Source organism: Micrasema longulum, unplaced genomic scaffold, assembly GCF_059751315.1.
Source record: "Micrasema longulum isolate JH-2025_06_02 unplaced genomic scaffold, ASM5975131v1 h1tg000059l, whole genome shotgun sequence".
NCBI lineage: Eukaryota > Metazoa > Arthropoda > Insecta > Trichoptera > Brachycentridae > Micrasema > Micrasema longulum.
This window is the reverse complement of record NW_028277266.1, coordinates 34,120-50,870: the sequence shown is the minus strand read 5'-3', so window position 1 is coordinate 50,870 and position 16,751 is coordinate 34,120. Positions and strand designations below refer to the sequence as shown.

Sequence of the window (16,751 nt, the reverse complement as noted above, 5' to 3'; positions counted from 1 at the left end):
GTCTCCTCTCAAAGTTCACAGTACCTACGTACACCTATCCACGAGTATTCCGTTCCCTACACATTGTGTCAGTTTTTTTGTCGTCCGTTTGTTCCAGTAGCTCAATCACAAATGACCATCGATGTGCTAATAAGCACGTGATAACAATTTCTCACCGTGGTTGTTTTTCGTATTTGCGATCACAATGGAACATCCGTGAGATCGATATTATTATATTTTTGAATAATTTCACACTTCAACCTGATGCTGGCAACACCTAATATTAAATGTCAAAATATTTACGTTTCGCGACGCATAGTCCTGCTGCGCAATCACATATTTTAATTTCACCGGTGTAAATATGGAAAATATTTCAGAACTGTTGATAGAAATTATGTGGGGCAAAACATTTATGGTGAAAAAAAAACAAAATTCAAACAAAAGGTTAAGAAATATGTGTTAAACAACTTTTTTATTAAATATATGTACATTGTTATTATTAGAGCACACATCAGTGCATATATGTGTATGTGTGTCCTATTTCAAGATTAAAAATAAAATATAAATTATAAACAATATTTCATTTAGTCCACTCCTGTTTAGTTTCAAAGATCATATCCATCTCACTTCACACTTCCAATCTTAAGCACAACATGACAAAAAGGCTTGACTTATTAGCTCCATATGTATCGATGCAATATTTAGAAATCACTGTAAAAAATAAAATAGGATAGAATCCATCATTTAAGTATGCCTTGATAGAGAAGCTTGTGTAGCTTTGAAACAAAAAACAAAGCTTTATATAAATTTATAATTATGAATAACCACAAAGTTTGTGCTTCAAATATATAAAAAAAAGTATCATGTAAATTTACAACATCGTGCAACTCGAAAATAATATGTATTATACTTTTTATGACATTAGGATTTTTAAAATTATTTTTCTTCAATACTGCACCTTAAAATACAACATACATAATTTTTTAATGCAATTAAAAAATCATGCATTTTAGTGTAGTATCATGTTTCGTACCGAAATATTAATACGCTTCAGGTAACAGTACCAGTCCAGGGACTATGAAAATATTTTAGTGCTAAAACACTTTTAAATAAATATTTCATATCAACCATGCCGGGAATCGAACCCGAGACCTCTTGCATGGTAGGCAAAAGCGCTGACCATTACACCACGAGGCCGACATATTACAATAGAGCAGATTACCTCATATTTAATTTATTTTGTGATTCTCGTCGAAAAGTTGCCTTTTTGTTTATGAGGGCTGTTTTCTGGTAATGTTGCGGAGATCGGATCGAATACGAAGCCCGGAGTTCTCTTTAGAGGCACCGCACCGCGTGGGTACACAATACGACACTGGGAATTATATAAATTAAACTCTAAACCGGCCTATAATTGATACCGCCGTTTAAACCCGATCGAGCTACAAAAACCGCACAGAAAACAAACGGCCGTCGCAAAAAAGATAACCCACCCCAAACAATGGATTATGCGACGGAGTATTACCATTTATCGTTTTTGTAAAAAGCGCGAAAGAAACACACCTTTGTTTGACACCCTTTGTCCAAATAATGAATGGGGAAATTTTATTATACTTATTTGTTTATAAATTTGTATAAACCACTTAATTTTTTTTAATTACACTTCGCCCGGTTTCGAGGTCACTACCTCATCGTCAGGAATTTAACTTAAATTAAATTCCTGACGATGAGGTCGTAACCTCGAAACCGGTCGAAGTGTAATTTAAAAAAAAAGTGGTTTATACAAATTTATAAACAAATAAGTGTAAAATGTCATACCACAAAGTGAAAAATGTTTTTGATAACGATAATAAATTTTATTATTATCATCAGTTCCTTATCTGCTCACAATGATGCATGGGGCACAGCAATATGTATAATTTAATATTTTAGACATCAAAGTGAAAGGGGTCAAAAAGTTGCATTTGGGATCACATTGAACGTAAAAATTATTTAAAATATTTCATACAACCTTTGGCCCTCAACCAAAGTTTGAAGTTTATAACTGTGTGAACATTTTGTTAACTATTAATATTGACAAATTATTTTTTGTTGGTAAAGATATAACTTCACACATTACAAATTCGAACACGTTTTAAAATTACCGAAATGATCAGCGAATTTGCCTGCCATGCAAGAGGTCTCGGGTTCGATTCTCGACATGGTTGATATGAAATATTTATTTAAAAAGGGTGTTTTTAAACAAAAAAAAAATTCACAATCCCTGGACTAGTACCCGAAGCGCGAGACTGATCATCTTACCTTCATGTAACAAAAATGATCAAGATACGCTCCGATTTGTGTGTTAATGCACCATTAGGTGCGGAAAGGGAATGATAATGATGAACATTTTGTTAATTGTCCATATTGATAAAATTATTAATAAAGATATAACCTAATCACATTACAAATTCGAACACGTTTTAAAAACTACCGAAATGCAACAAGTTTACACTCCGCGGAACTGATTCCGTTGAGCGCCTGGCTAATATTGATGAAAACAATGGCTCATTAAAACAATGCTACCCATTTATTACAAAACAAAGTGCAACTCACGCCCTTAAATGCTTATTTAATAAGGTTTAATGCACATTATGAAATTTAATTTGGCTGATTTTATTTCTTAAATACGAAATGACAGCCGGTTTAGGGCAAAAAAATGATTTTTTCGAAAACTTCAAGCTCTGGTTGAAGGGCGAAAGTAGTGTCAAATATTAGTTTTGATATTTTTAGCATTCCGAGTAATCTAAAAGGAAACTTTTTAGACCCTTTTCATTTCAAAATTCGGAAAAAAAATATCGGCTACCCTACTGTACATTCCTGGAGACTGGACCGCTGTGCACGTGAAAACCACGAGCCCACTGCGTGATATCGCATGATTGGCCCATTTCACACCACGGCAAAAATCTTCACGGCATGATAACATACAATACGGTGGATCGATATTTATTGTTTTGCAACTATTTATTTATTTAATGCCTGGCAAACGCAATAACTCAGACACCATTAGACCGACTAATCTCCAGTCGATTTCCTTTTGCAGGATTTTTATCTGAGAGAACTCACTAAATTTAAATAATGATTTTGATAAAACTATCACGAAAATCTATTTTGTTAAATTTTACTTTATTATTTAAATCAGTTTGTGGTCCTGTGGCTAGTGTCTCGGACTCACGGCTAAAAAGTCCGTGGTTCGAATCCCACTCTACCCCAACTTAATTCCCATTTTCTAATACTGAGTTATTTACAACTCGTTGAAAATGGTTCTCAAAATGAAATATTGATAAATTTATTATTTGTTTTTATAATTTGGGTAAATCATAATGTTCTTTTTTTATTATTCTTTATTTGGATAACCAACAGCTATATTTATATTTTATATAAAAGAAAACAAATTACAAATAATCCAATTACAGGTTTTCACAAGTAGTATTACAGTTAATTAAAAAATATTCTCGAACATAAAATGAACAGTAATCTAATGTTAATCCAGAAAAAAAGAAAAAACACTGTGAATTATTTCGAAAGCAAAAACCGCACGTCATTATAATTATTTTACATAAATATATGTTTAATGATTTTGTTATTTCATTAAATTTATTAAAAGTTCGGCATAAATATGAATTTTGCATATAATTAGATAAGAACGCAAATATTTATTTTTATTGAAACAAAAATAAAAAACTAATCGCGCGCGGCGCCCGCGCGCGAACACCTGGCCCCGCCGCAAACGCAAACGCTCTGCACTGTGGCCATGCACTCAGAAGTGGCGTTTAAAGCTATCCCAAAGTCTACGGCGCATGGTAAATGCTGTGTTAAACCATATTGTTTTAGCTAACAGGAATTGCGAATTTATAAAAATGAAGTGGTTAAGCATTATGTATCATATTTGACTCCGTTGCCAATCAGAACCCTGCCTTGCCAACGGCTTCATTCTTAGTATGGTTATTCTAGACCTAGGTACAACATTTTGCTTATGTATGCAATTCCAACTTTATTTATTAAACCGCTGTCCAAATATGTACATAAAGTTTACAATAAAATCGCCAACAGGTATTTTCACCTGTGGCTATGTACCGTTTGTTGCATTATGGAATTACCTAACTAAACATTTGCTTACAATAAATTAAATTACGGGTAAACAGAAACTATTATTGAGTAATGTCTGCTATTTTAAGATTGACAGATATCACAATAGAGACGCGTAACGCCTTTGATGAAGAATGGTTGATAATAAATTGCACCCCCGCTAGAAAAATATCACAACTCCAAAAAATCAGTTTTGATTTTTATGGGCTCGTATTAAAATATTTTTTTTTTGTTTTATTTTTTTTAAATAAAGAAATATTTGCGTTCTTATGATTTACCCAAATATTCAATTTTAAGGGTCATTTTCAACGAGTTGTAAATAACTCACTATTAGAAAATGGGAATCAAGTTTGGGTAGAGTGGGATTCGAACCACGGACCTTTTTCTTTATTATTTATTTTTTAAATATTTATTACAGCAATTTACAAGTTATTATTTATACAACAAATTGATTAAGTAGTAAAAGTAAACATATATATTTTTTATTTTTGCTGTTGGTTCATCTAAACTGCTTAGCTAGGGATAGCTTCCCCGTTCTAAGGCAGTAAATTGTGTATTTTATAATAATATTAAAGTAATTACAGTTTTATCATAATGTGTGCTTTTTCAGTCTTAAAAGTAAACAATAAATATCCAGAGAAAATATAAATAATACCAAAATCTCTATATCCTAAGTCCTAAGTCATTACTAGTAAAACAAGAAACCAGCTTACGTCCTTCTACGTCGGACAACAGTTTCTCGGATCCCCATGTCTTTGATCCGTGAGTCCGAGACACCTAGCCACAGGACAACAACCCGATTATTTGATAAACATAATATCGATGCTTTAAAACGGCAGTTTCCGTTTTTTTGTCAATGGAACCTTAATTTTTATTGGTCACTTTTTTGTGGAACCCCATCTCGATAGTAAAAATGTAAATTTACAAAAATGAAACCCGTGAAACGTATATTGAATTAAAATTATGAAAATTAAAAACTAAATATTTACACAGTTTTTCTGTTTTCTACATCGATTTTCCCGCGCCCCCCTAACTCACGGAATTCCGTTTGGAACTTTGTACATACATATCGATTTTACTTTATTCCGTCTCGATATGTACCGTAAAGATAGTGTTTGTAATCGCGGCCTTTGTTCCGTATTACAATGGGAAGTTAACTTTTATCTTCAATTTTGTCCATTTTGTGGCAACAATTCACGGACAGTGTATACTTGTAATGCCGTATTAAACAGACTTCATGAACTCGGCAATAGTTATTCCTACGTATCTGATATATTTAGTGTATGGTATTGTTCCTATAGAACAAACCTTTCGAACTTTTTCAAAGATGGTGAATGGTAATTATATTTATTTATTTATGCATTTCATAACATTCACAGTTTTTTGTTCACTTTGCCCAGCTGTATGAAACAGTACTTATGATTTTCTCGTTATATTACTTTAAAATATTTTATTATTTAATTTGTTTTTTACATTTATTCTTGAATTGCTTAAACTTTCTACTGAATATGTTTTATAATTTTTAGGTTTAATTTTTTTTATGAATCTTGGGTAAAAGGAAATTTATGTAATTAAAAAAAATTAAAAAGATTAAGCCAAATATGTAAGTTTTATAAATTTTTGTAAAAGGCAGATTTGCTGTTTATGTTAATAAAATAAATAAAATAAAGTTAAAATTAAGTTTTCTTATGAAAATAATAATATTATATACATACAAAAATTTTAATTCACGTGTTCTCTCTAAATCATTTGAATAAATTCGTGTTACGTGATGGCAAAATAAATTGTTCTACTAAAAGCTTTTATTTAAATTATAAATATTTATTTCAAATTAAAATCAGTACTCATGGAATCACTTTAAAAACCGCCCTTGAGGTATTATGTTACGAAAATGCCGCTTCGTAAGTTATAATGGCATTGCGCCATTTCCCGTCTTTTCTCGACTATCCATCTAAGATTAAAAAACATTTCAATACACCTGGGCAGGATTACAATTATAACCATACTTTATTATCTTATTACATATTGTAATTAATTCAGATTCTCGCCCGACGTTCAGAAGCAGAGTTCATCTGACGAATGATTACCTTTATTCCCACGGTTTGTGAATATAAACTGACGACCGTTTTTTGCTTCAGTCAGATATTGATTCTTTTAATATGTGGTGCAAAGCCAGCTACCTAGATGTAAATATTCAAAATTGTGAAATTGTAAGTAAAGTAATTGTAAATAAGTAGAAGAATTTGTGTCTCTAGGAAGCACGTTTTCAAGAGATGGAAGAGTAGAAAAAGATGTTGAAAGAAGAGTTTTTTTTATATTTTTTTTATAAAGGAGTTGCTTTATTATTTACTTTGCTTATTACAAGGTTTATATTTTAAAAGTGGATTTTTCTGCAATTAAATTTCTTTAAATTTATCTAAACTGTTGGGATCAGGAGGGATATACTTATGTGGGCCAATCAGGAACTTCTCAGCATTTGCTTATGTGGAGAGGAAACCACTCAAAACTCTTCAGGAGAAGCCGGCCTGTTGGGAAGTTGAAAGAAGAGTGAATGCGGGCAACAAAATGAACGGAGCACGAAGCACAGTAATTTCCAATAAAAATATGTCAATCGAAGCTAAACTGGCAGTGCACAACGGAGTTTTAGTCCCAACACTTATGTATGGAAGAGTAACATGGAACTGGCAGAGGAAGGATGGAATCAGAGTGAACGCGGTTGAAATGCGATCTCTTAGACGATTGTGTGGGAATCCATGTATGACAGGGTTACGAATGATGAAATCAGGCGAGAGTGTAAATATGAGTCAAGTATAATTAATAAGATTAAGAAAGGGTCTCTGAGATGGTTTGGTCACGTAGAACGAATGGACGACGAAAGAATGGTAAAACAAGTATATATGGCGAAAATGAACGGCAACGTGAGACGAGGACGACCAAGGAAGACGCGGCATGATCAGATAAACCAAAATCTTAAGTCTGGTCATGTCAAAAGCTGACAGAACCGAAGGGCATGAATGACAAGACGTATGAATGTGGAAGAAGCTAGGAATGTATGCCAGGATAGACGTGTGTGGCGGTCCATTCGCTCTGCCAACCCCTACGGGGAAATGGCGTGATGGTAGTAGTAGTAGTAGTAAAATTGTAGAATTAAAAAATCCATCTCCTTTGATTACAAAATCGAAAACATGATTTTAGATGCAGTCAAGTCTATTAAGGACCTCGGAGTTATCATGGACTGTAAACTTACATGAATTTAGATGCAGTCAAGTCTATTAAGGATCTCGGAGTTATCATGGACTGTAAACTTACATGAATTTAGATGCAGTCAAGTCTATTAAGGACCTCGGAGTTATCATGGACTGTAAACTTACATGAATTTAGATGCAGTCAAGTCTATTAAGGATCTCGGAGTTATCATGGACTGTAAACTTACATGAATTTAGATGCAGTTAAGTCTATTAAGGACCTCGGAGTTATCATGGACTGTAAACTTACATGAATTTAGATGCAGTCAAGTCTATTAAGGACCTCGGAGTTATCATGGACTGTAAACTTACATGAATTTAGATGCAGTCAAGTCTATTAAGGACCTCGGAGTTATCATGGACTGTAAACTTACATGAATTTAGATGCAGTCAAGTCTATTAAGGACCTCGGAGTTATCATGGACTGTAAACTTACATTTAATGAACATATCGATACTATGAATAAGTCCCTAAAACTTTAAGGTTTTGTTAGCAGAACATCTAGTGACTTTACTTATATCTAAATATGTTGCAACAGAGAGGGAAAACATTTTCGAGAAGGAAATATAGAAGTCTAGGAATTTGCAGGGCTTATGACCTGTCATTGGCTGGTTTAAGTGGCCACTTTACACACTGTGTAACATTCACCATTCTGCCCATGTTTAAACATCCACATTTACTCAACTCTCCCATCTGTCGACTTTTGTGAAGTAAAGGAGCTGAAATCTTTATCATGTGGGTGAGATTCATCCGGCTGAACCAAATCACCTACTAGGTAACGCCTGAAAACAATTTTCCAATTTTTTAACTTTTTATATTACCAGGTAGTTAATTCATCAATGTTTGAGTATGTCCAAATGCTTGCAGGATTTCCTTCCTAGAAGGAAATGTTTTCCCTTTCTTATACAACATATTTAGATATAAATAACTCCCTGGAGAGGAAATCCAGCCAGTCTGCAAGCATTTGGACATAATCAAACATTGTTGACTTTACTTATATGTTAGCAGTTAAATCATTATATTGCTCACTTGTTCGTCCTCTTTTAGAATTGCCTCCGTGATCTGGTCTGCCTTCTATTTAGGCCGGATAAATCATATCGAATCGATGCAACATCGTATGTTAAGAAAAATAGCATCGGTGATTGGCCCCGAGAGGGGAGACTACACTTACGGAGAAATATATATATATAAATATAAATAGAAATATATAAATATAAAAAAAATAGAGCCAATGTTAAAAATCTTAAGTCCACAAAAACGTTGAAATAACATTTTTTTTTTTTTAATTTACTTTCTTTTGTTTTTTTACTATGAACATAAGAGATAAAACAGGGTATTAAAAAAATAAAGCATAATTACATAGCAATGAAATACATATTAATAGTAAAAATAGTAAACAAAAAAAATCCCACAAAGGCATGGCCTGTTCGTGGGTATACAAGAAAATGTTAATGAACTTTTGCTCCTATAATAAATAATGGACAGTTATAATATTTTTGTGTAACATAAGAAAAAAAAATGTTCTGTAAATTATTATATAGTTTTTTTTATAGTAACTAAAAAAGACAATAAAAAATATTACTTAAAAAAATATGTATTCCTTATTATTAAAGGGCAACAAATATATCGTAGAAAAAAATAGTTCATATCTTTGTCAGTGCTATGCAAGCTCCTGACGTCACTGCGACCTGTGAAGATCTATTGCGACGGGTCCCCGTGAATAGTTCTCGCCCTCCAAGCTCAGGTTTTTAAAGAGCCTGGCTGCTGTGTGGAAGGCGAGAGGTCTAACTTTGCTAACCGAACCTAGATCCGTAAAGTATCGGGCTATTAGGTACGGGGCGATTTCCTTTACATCCTCAGGTTGAACCAGTGGTTTCCCGAGGATGCGGCTCCTTTTATGATGTAAAGAATCACATTCACATATAATGTGTATAGGTGTTTCCTCATCTGCACTACAGAACCTCCAACGACAAGTTTCAATAAGTTTTGTTTTCATGCATCATCTACGCTGCAGTATTACATTGTAACTGGAGCGTAAGACTGATCACCATAACTTCCATGTAACAAAAATGATCCACATTCAATAGGGAAATAGCACATACTACGAATACCGATAAAAGTATATGAAATGGATTTAGAATAATTAATTGTATTTTCAAAAACTTACATACATAAGTATGAAAAGGAAATTCAATTAAAATACGTTCGTAGAAAAACGCGACACGTTTGGCCTTGGTTGTTGTAAAGTCAAGATTCGTGAAATTGCTCTATACAAATTTTAATAGCAGGAACAAATAAACTTGAATCGTGACGTATTAGGGGCGTGGCCAATAGAATCACCAATTTTTCTGGAATTCGAAATTACAATTTTTGAGGTACAATTACGAGTTGTAAATAACTCACTATTAGAAAATGGGAATCAAGTTGGGGTAGAGTGGGATTCGAACCACGGACCTTCGGTCCGTGAGTCCGAGATACTAGCCACGGGACCACAACCCGATTCGAATTTTCCTCTCGCCGTAGATGTAGCAGCTGATCTAAGCATAAGTCGTCTGTCGGCTAGTTCTCCTGGTATGTGTGAAAAACAAACCTGTTTAAAAAAATAAAAAAATGTTGTTCTGCACCACTAAAAGTATAAATAAATATAAAAAACAACCCACCCTTCTTATAGCCTTTTTAATCGTCGTCTCCTTTGAAACGTCTATCTGTGTATCTTAAAATCTTACTAGAAAAGCAGTCACGACTTGTTATCAAGATATATGAAGTGACTTGTATGTTAAATTATTCCGCCATCTTGGGAATATTTTGCAATGGTTGTCAGCAGACAAAATGACGCTGTAAATACTTCAAATACTAATTCCGTATTTAATTGTTCATCATCATCATTTCTCTATCCTCACCAGTGGTGCATAAGGCACTGCACTGGCTCAGTATCAGGCATAGAAGAAACATTCACATTCTATCACTTCGTCACAAAGTTTTAAATAATCCCACTTCGCCTGTTTATCTAAGAGAGCTCTTCCTACCTCTATCACAGCATATGTTTATATGTTTGGATAATTTATATAGCGCCATTTTTGTGAAAATCATTTCAAGGGCGCTGTACAGTAAATAAATATCCCAGCACGTCTTGCAGCTACGGAGCGCATAGACGGTTGAGATTATAGTTCCTCGTCTCCAATTATGATATATAAGAGCTAGATTACAGCACGTCTTGCAGATACAGAGCGCATGGACAGTAAGAAATCTAGCCCCAATTTACATTTGTTATATTTTTCATTTTGACAATAAAGTTTAGGGTTTAAGCGATATTTTAAGATTACAAAAAGTCTTGCAGCTACTGAGCGCATGGATGGTTGAAATTTTAGACCTCATTTACTAAATTTAGACATTTAATAGTTAATAACTTTTACATAATATGATTTATATAATATGATAGCTAACATCACAAAAAGTCTTGCAGCTACAAAGCTCACCGACGAGTGGAATTTTAGCAACATAAGAATGATTTTAAAAAGTTTATAATATATTTTTTTAAAAAACACAATAATAATACATCGATCAAAGAACTAGTAAGAATGGCAATTGAGTTAACATGTAACAGCACAAAAAGTAAACCATAAAAAACTAAACAAAGATAGCATTTAGGTTAACAAAATGATAGACGATACTCGATCTCGAAGGGTCCCTGTTTTAGGTATACACTTTACAAGGTGTATTGTCCTTTTCCTAGTACACAACTGTATAAACATTTAGTTCACATTTAGTTGTTCCCTGGGAGATAATAGTAAATGAGGATCATGGGCTATGTCTTCGTTCTAGTAACGAGAGAACCCTTTAAATAGCTATTCACCGCTCTAATTTTTTTGCCTCCTTTTTCACAGTAGTAGCTGCTTGATTTAAGAAAAATTTACCCACTAATGTCAAAGACGCCTCTTTTTTATTTCCATTCAAATCACGTATTAAATGTATCTTCCTGAATATTTAAATTTTACCTTTCTCCTCCCTCTTTCTTTCCCCACTACCCCTCCTCTCTTGTTCGTATAGTGTAGATATTTAGTCAATTTTTATTTCTTAAAAAAATATATATGTAAATCAATGTTTTGTTTTCTAAAGAAAATATTATGATATACCGACAATATGTTCATATACCACTCTTTTTCTTATTAAGGCGATATGCCTGTTTAAACTGTATATGAAATTGGCACCCCATTCGGGAAATAACACCTTTTTTAAAAAAATAAATTAAAGTAATAAAGGTCTATGAAATACTTTCCAGTAAAAAAAAAATTTTTTTCTAATTAATAAAAAATACTTCAAAATTTGTAATTTAAAATTCCAGCAAAATTGGTGATTCTATTGGCCACGCCCCTAATACGTCACGATTCAAGTTTATTTGTTCCTGCCATTAAAATTTGTATAGAACAATTTCACGAATCTTGACTTTTCAACAACCAAGGCCAAACGTGTCGCGTTTTTTTACGAACGTATTTTAATTGAATTTTCTTTTCATACTTATGTATGTAAGTTTTTGAAAATACAATTAATTATTCTAAATCCATTTCATATATTTTTATCGGTATTTGTAGTATGTGATATTTCCCTATTGTATGTGGATCATTTTTCTTACATGGAAGTCATGGTGATCAGTCTTTCGCTCCGGTAACAATGTTGTACTGCTGCGTAGATGATGCATGAAAACAAACCTTACCGAAACTTGTCGTTGGAGGTTCTGTAGTGCAGATGAGGAAACACCTATACAAATTCTATGTGAATGTGATTCTTTGCATCATAAAAGGAGCCGCATCCTCGGGAAACCACTGGTTCAACCTGAGGATGTTAAAGAACTCGCCCCGTACCTAATAGCCCGATACTTTACGGATCTAGGTTCGGTTAGCAAAGTTAGACCTCTCGCCTTCCACACAGCAGCCAGGCTCTTTAAAAACCTGAGCTTGGAGGGCGAGAACTATTCACGGGGACCCGTCGCAATAGATCTTCACAGGTCGCAGTGACGTCAGGAGCATGCATAGCACTGACCTCCACCTCTAAGAATATGAATAATACACGGGGTCATCCAAAATAAGAAAGTATTCAGTATTATTTATCTGCAATAGCTACACTTATGTATGGAAGTGAAACATGGAACTGGCAGAGGAAGGATGAAAGCCGAGTGAACGCGGTTGAAATGCGATCTCTTAGACGAATGTGTGGGAAATCAATGTATGACAGGGTTACGAATGATGAAATCAGGCTAGAGTGTAAATCTGAGACAAGTATAACTGATAAGATTAAGAAAGGGTCTCTGAGATGGTTTGGTCACGTAGAACGAATGGACGACGAGAGAATGGTAAAACAAGTATATATGGCAAAAATTAACGGCAACGTTAGACGAGGACGACCAAGGAAGACGTGGCATGATCAGATAAACCAAAATCTTAAGTCTGGTCATGTCAAAAGCAGACAGAACCGAAGGGCATGTATGACAAGATGTATGAATGTGGAAGAGGCTAGGTTTGTATGCCAGGATAGACGCGTGTGGTGGTCCATTCTCTCTGCCTACCCCTACGGGGAAATGGTGTGATGGTAGTAGTATTAGCAATAGTTTTGAATATTCAGAATGTTGTTTTTCAAATTATCTAACTCTAGAAAATCTCGGACTTTTGTTCGTGACTGTATTTATTATAATTAACGTGGTTAAATAAAATATTGATTTATTCAGTATTTCTAAACAGTTCATTCATTAGTTTTTCATTCATAATCAGTTACCAATACACGCGCAACGCCAATGATTGGTTGATATTATTTTATGCATTTCAAGTTAGCCATGTCCTATTTCGTATTATTGACATTTTCTTTGCGAGTATTTCTAACATAAATTTTACTACCGATATTGTCATGGATCGCAAGGAAAACCATTAAAATTCATAGAAAAATAGTAGATTATTAGTAGACACATAACCGAGTATCGCACGCAACTACACTGGCTCAGTATCAGGCATAGAAGACACATTCACATTCTATCACTTCTTCACAATATTTTAAATAATCCCACTTCGCCTGTTTATCTGAGAGAGCTCATCCAACCTCTTTCACAACACGGACTATCTCTTCGTTCTAGTAACGAGAGAACCCTTTTAATACCCTGTCATCGCTCTAATTTTTTTGCCTCCTCTTTCACAGTAGTAGCCGCTCGATTGTGGAATAATCTACCCACTAATGTTAGAGACGCCCCTTCTTTATTTACATTTAAGTCGAGATTGAAATGTCACTATCTAAATATTTAAATTGTTCCTTTATCCTTCTTCTTTCCTTCCCATTCCCTCTCCTCTCTTCATAGTAAAGTGTTATTTTTTTTTTATACATATATTTATTTTTGTTAATCTTTGCTTTTAATTTTTGTATAAAATTGTAAGATTCAATATGTCCATGTATTTATAATTTTCTCAAACTGAACGGTTTGGGTAGGTAGGAAGAAATTGCCTTAAGGCAATATGCCCGCCCTTATATGTATATTTATTGTATATGTATATAAAGTGTCAATAAATAAATAAATAAATAGATTAATATGTGGTCTTCTTTTTTCACATCCAATCCAAGTAGAGCGTGTGACATCACCAGACGTCTCCAGGAGACCTTATCGCCAGCCAGCACTCTCGCTCCCTCCCACGTCAATCCCGCGTCTTTTAGTTCTGCTCATTAAAGACGAAAGATCGTCATCTTCGGCCTTCCAGAACATGAAGCAGCTCGGGTTGAGGCTTTTCTGAGGCAGGTTCTCCGCCACACCCTCAAAACGCTCTTTATAGGAGGCTGCTGCGTCTGTTCTTGAACTTCAATATTAGTATGAAATCAAACCACCTTAAACCTGATATTCTCAAGGATTTACTCTCAAAATTCAGAAGTTTGGTGTTTTGGTAAGGTGTCAGGATTCGCACACACACAGGAGTACTGGCATTATACATGAGTTGAATAATCGGCATTTTATTTTGACCGTGTATTATATGGTAGACTAGAGTTCCATACAGCTTTCCTTTTCTACACCAAATGGTGCTTAGAGCACTGTATTAGTATAACTACTCTCAATCGCATCGTATCCGAGCGAGCTCATTTGTAAACGTTAAGGTATTGAAAGTTTTGTGAAATTGAAAGAAAACTAAAATTAGCAAGTAGTATTTTTTTATTTATATAGTTATAAATACACGATTTTCGTTAATTTATTTCATAAAAGTACAATACATGTTTATTATAATGCCTTTTTTCATCTATTGATATATTTGACATGCCCCTTAATTTATTTTAAAATAAATTAAGACTCATTCTTTCCGGCTGCGATACGCTCTCACTTGCTATTTAATGATGCTCACGCTTACACACGCCTGAACACTTACTCCCACATAAATACACACAAACACACCTCTACACTTACTCTCATACAAATACATACACACAAACACACCCTTTTGTTGTACCACAATTTAATATGTGTCTTTTTTTGTTATTGTATCATTGTTGACTGTTGTTTCTGTAAAATAAATAGTATATTTTTGCGCCACAACAGGCCAGGAGGCTCAATTACAGTGGTAAATCACATCACTGAACACGGCTTGAGAAATATCACATTTGAATTTTAGTGTTCTCATCGGGAAACAAACTCGGGACCTACCGTCTGTGAGTCAAGCGTCTTGTCCACTACACCACGGCGGCCGCCATTTTTATTAATTTTAAATGCATTTAAATTTTCCGGCGATTTTTTATTGGCCCTGAAGTATTAAAAAAAAACATCATCAGTATCCCCTTCCCCTACCCAGTGGGGCATAGGGCACTATATCCGAAACATCGGTAAATAATTCGAGTGACACACGGCATAATAACCCAGAAAAACTTGTAGTACATTTAATAATAACTCGTGTTTATTGTACATATATTTAATATATTAGGGTAGAAGCAAACTTGGAAATCTCCACCAAAAACGGAAAATTAGTTCTTGATGCTGAAATAAACTATACATAAAAATCTACCTACCTAAATAATAGCGTAATTCAAATCCGTATCTAAATCTTGCAAGAACAGATTTCAATTATATTACCTACACCGCAAACTTAGCATTCTCCATTGAGTTGGTGAGCATAATTCGAAATCTCACAATTCTTTTTTTAAAGCTTTTCGCAAATATCTCTGAGATTTCTAAGCTCGCTTTTAATACCTTCATATGTAATAGTTGTTACTATATATTATAAATATTATTATTAAAAGCATTTTTTGACATTTAAAGCCGCTAACCCGCAATTTTTAAAAACCGTTTTCTAGCGATAAAACCTTTTAATTTTATCTGTATTTTTTAAAACCGTTTGAACGATTTTTTCCCAAACCCTTTCTGTAAAATTATAAAGTTGTAATGGTTTTCCACTGCATTCACTATCAATTTATTCCGATATTACGTATCATTGTAATATATTCGCAAACGCAATGTACTTTCCTAGTTTGGTGTGCAGGTATGTAGCGTAGCACGTCCACGGGTGTGTCTGTGTGTGTGCAAGGAGTGCCCCGCTAGAAAGGGTCAGCCCTACAAGGCAATAAGCCCAGGCGTAGACCTCGTGGCACCGGAGCGCGGGGACAAAGTATTTACTTCTAATTAACTGGGATATTTTGCGTCTCGGCCTGATACAGGGTTAGATTAAACGTTCATTAATTGTATTTGATTTGTGTGTGCGTTGAGTTGTAAAAAAACATATTACAAATTCATTTCATATTATGTATAGTTCCTACAAGGCGGCACATTTCTTGTATTTCGGGTCGTAGAGACTAGTGATCGGTAGTTTCTAGGTATCGATTTTTAAGAAAGATAGGCTGGAGGTTGAGCTTATCCAGAGATCAATATACGTTTAACGAGTTAGAAACTAGCTCTTCTCTTCAGGATCGTCGAAATAAATCCGACCTTCTAGTCCTATTTAAAATTCCCAACTCACTCTTTGATGCGCCTGAACTATTGAGCTCAATACAATTAAATATCCTAACTAAAAAGCTCAGACTAAACTTACTCTTTCATACCGATACCCATAGAACTAACTATGGTTTTCATTCCCCTATGCCCAGAATTCTTAGGTCTGCCAACAAACATGCCAGTCTTGATTTCTTTGATAACAAGTTGTCTTCTTTCAAACGATCACCGAATCAAATTTAATTATAAACACCTCTCTCCCGCTTCCACTCCCACCGAGTCTACTATATACCGGGCGCGTGATTTGAAGCAAACAATTCTTTTTATATAACGATTTTATATCTAAAACCCTATTTTTTAAAAATAATTAAACAGTGGGAAAAGTCGGAAAAAACTGACGTGCTTTTTTGCTCAGTTTTGGAAAGGTATTTGCGAGAGAGTAATAGAAAATCAATGTTCAAGTACAT

General features: G+C 34.2%; 1 protein-coding gene across 2 annotated transcripts in view; it reads left to right on the top strand.

Moving 5' to 3' along the window:
• bs (serum response factor blistered) overlaps nt 1-16,751 on the top strand; it is a 318,284-nt gene that overhangs the window by 285,646 nt on the left and 15,887 nt on the right. The gene's annotated exons all lie outside the window — the stretch shown is intronic.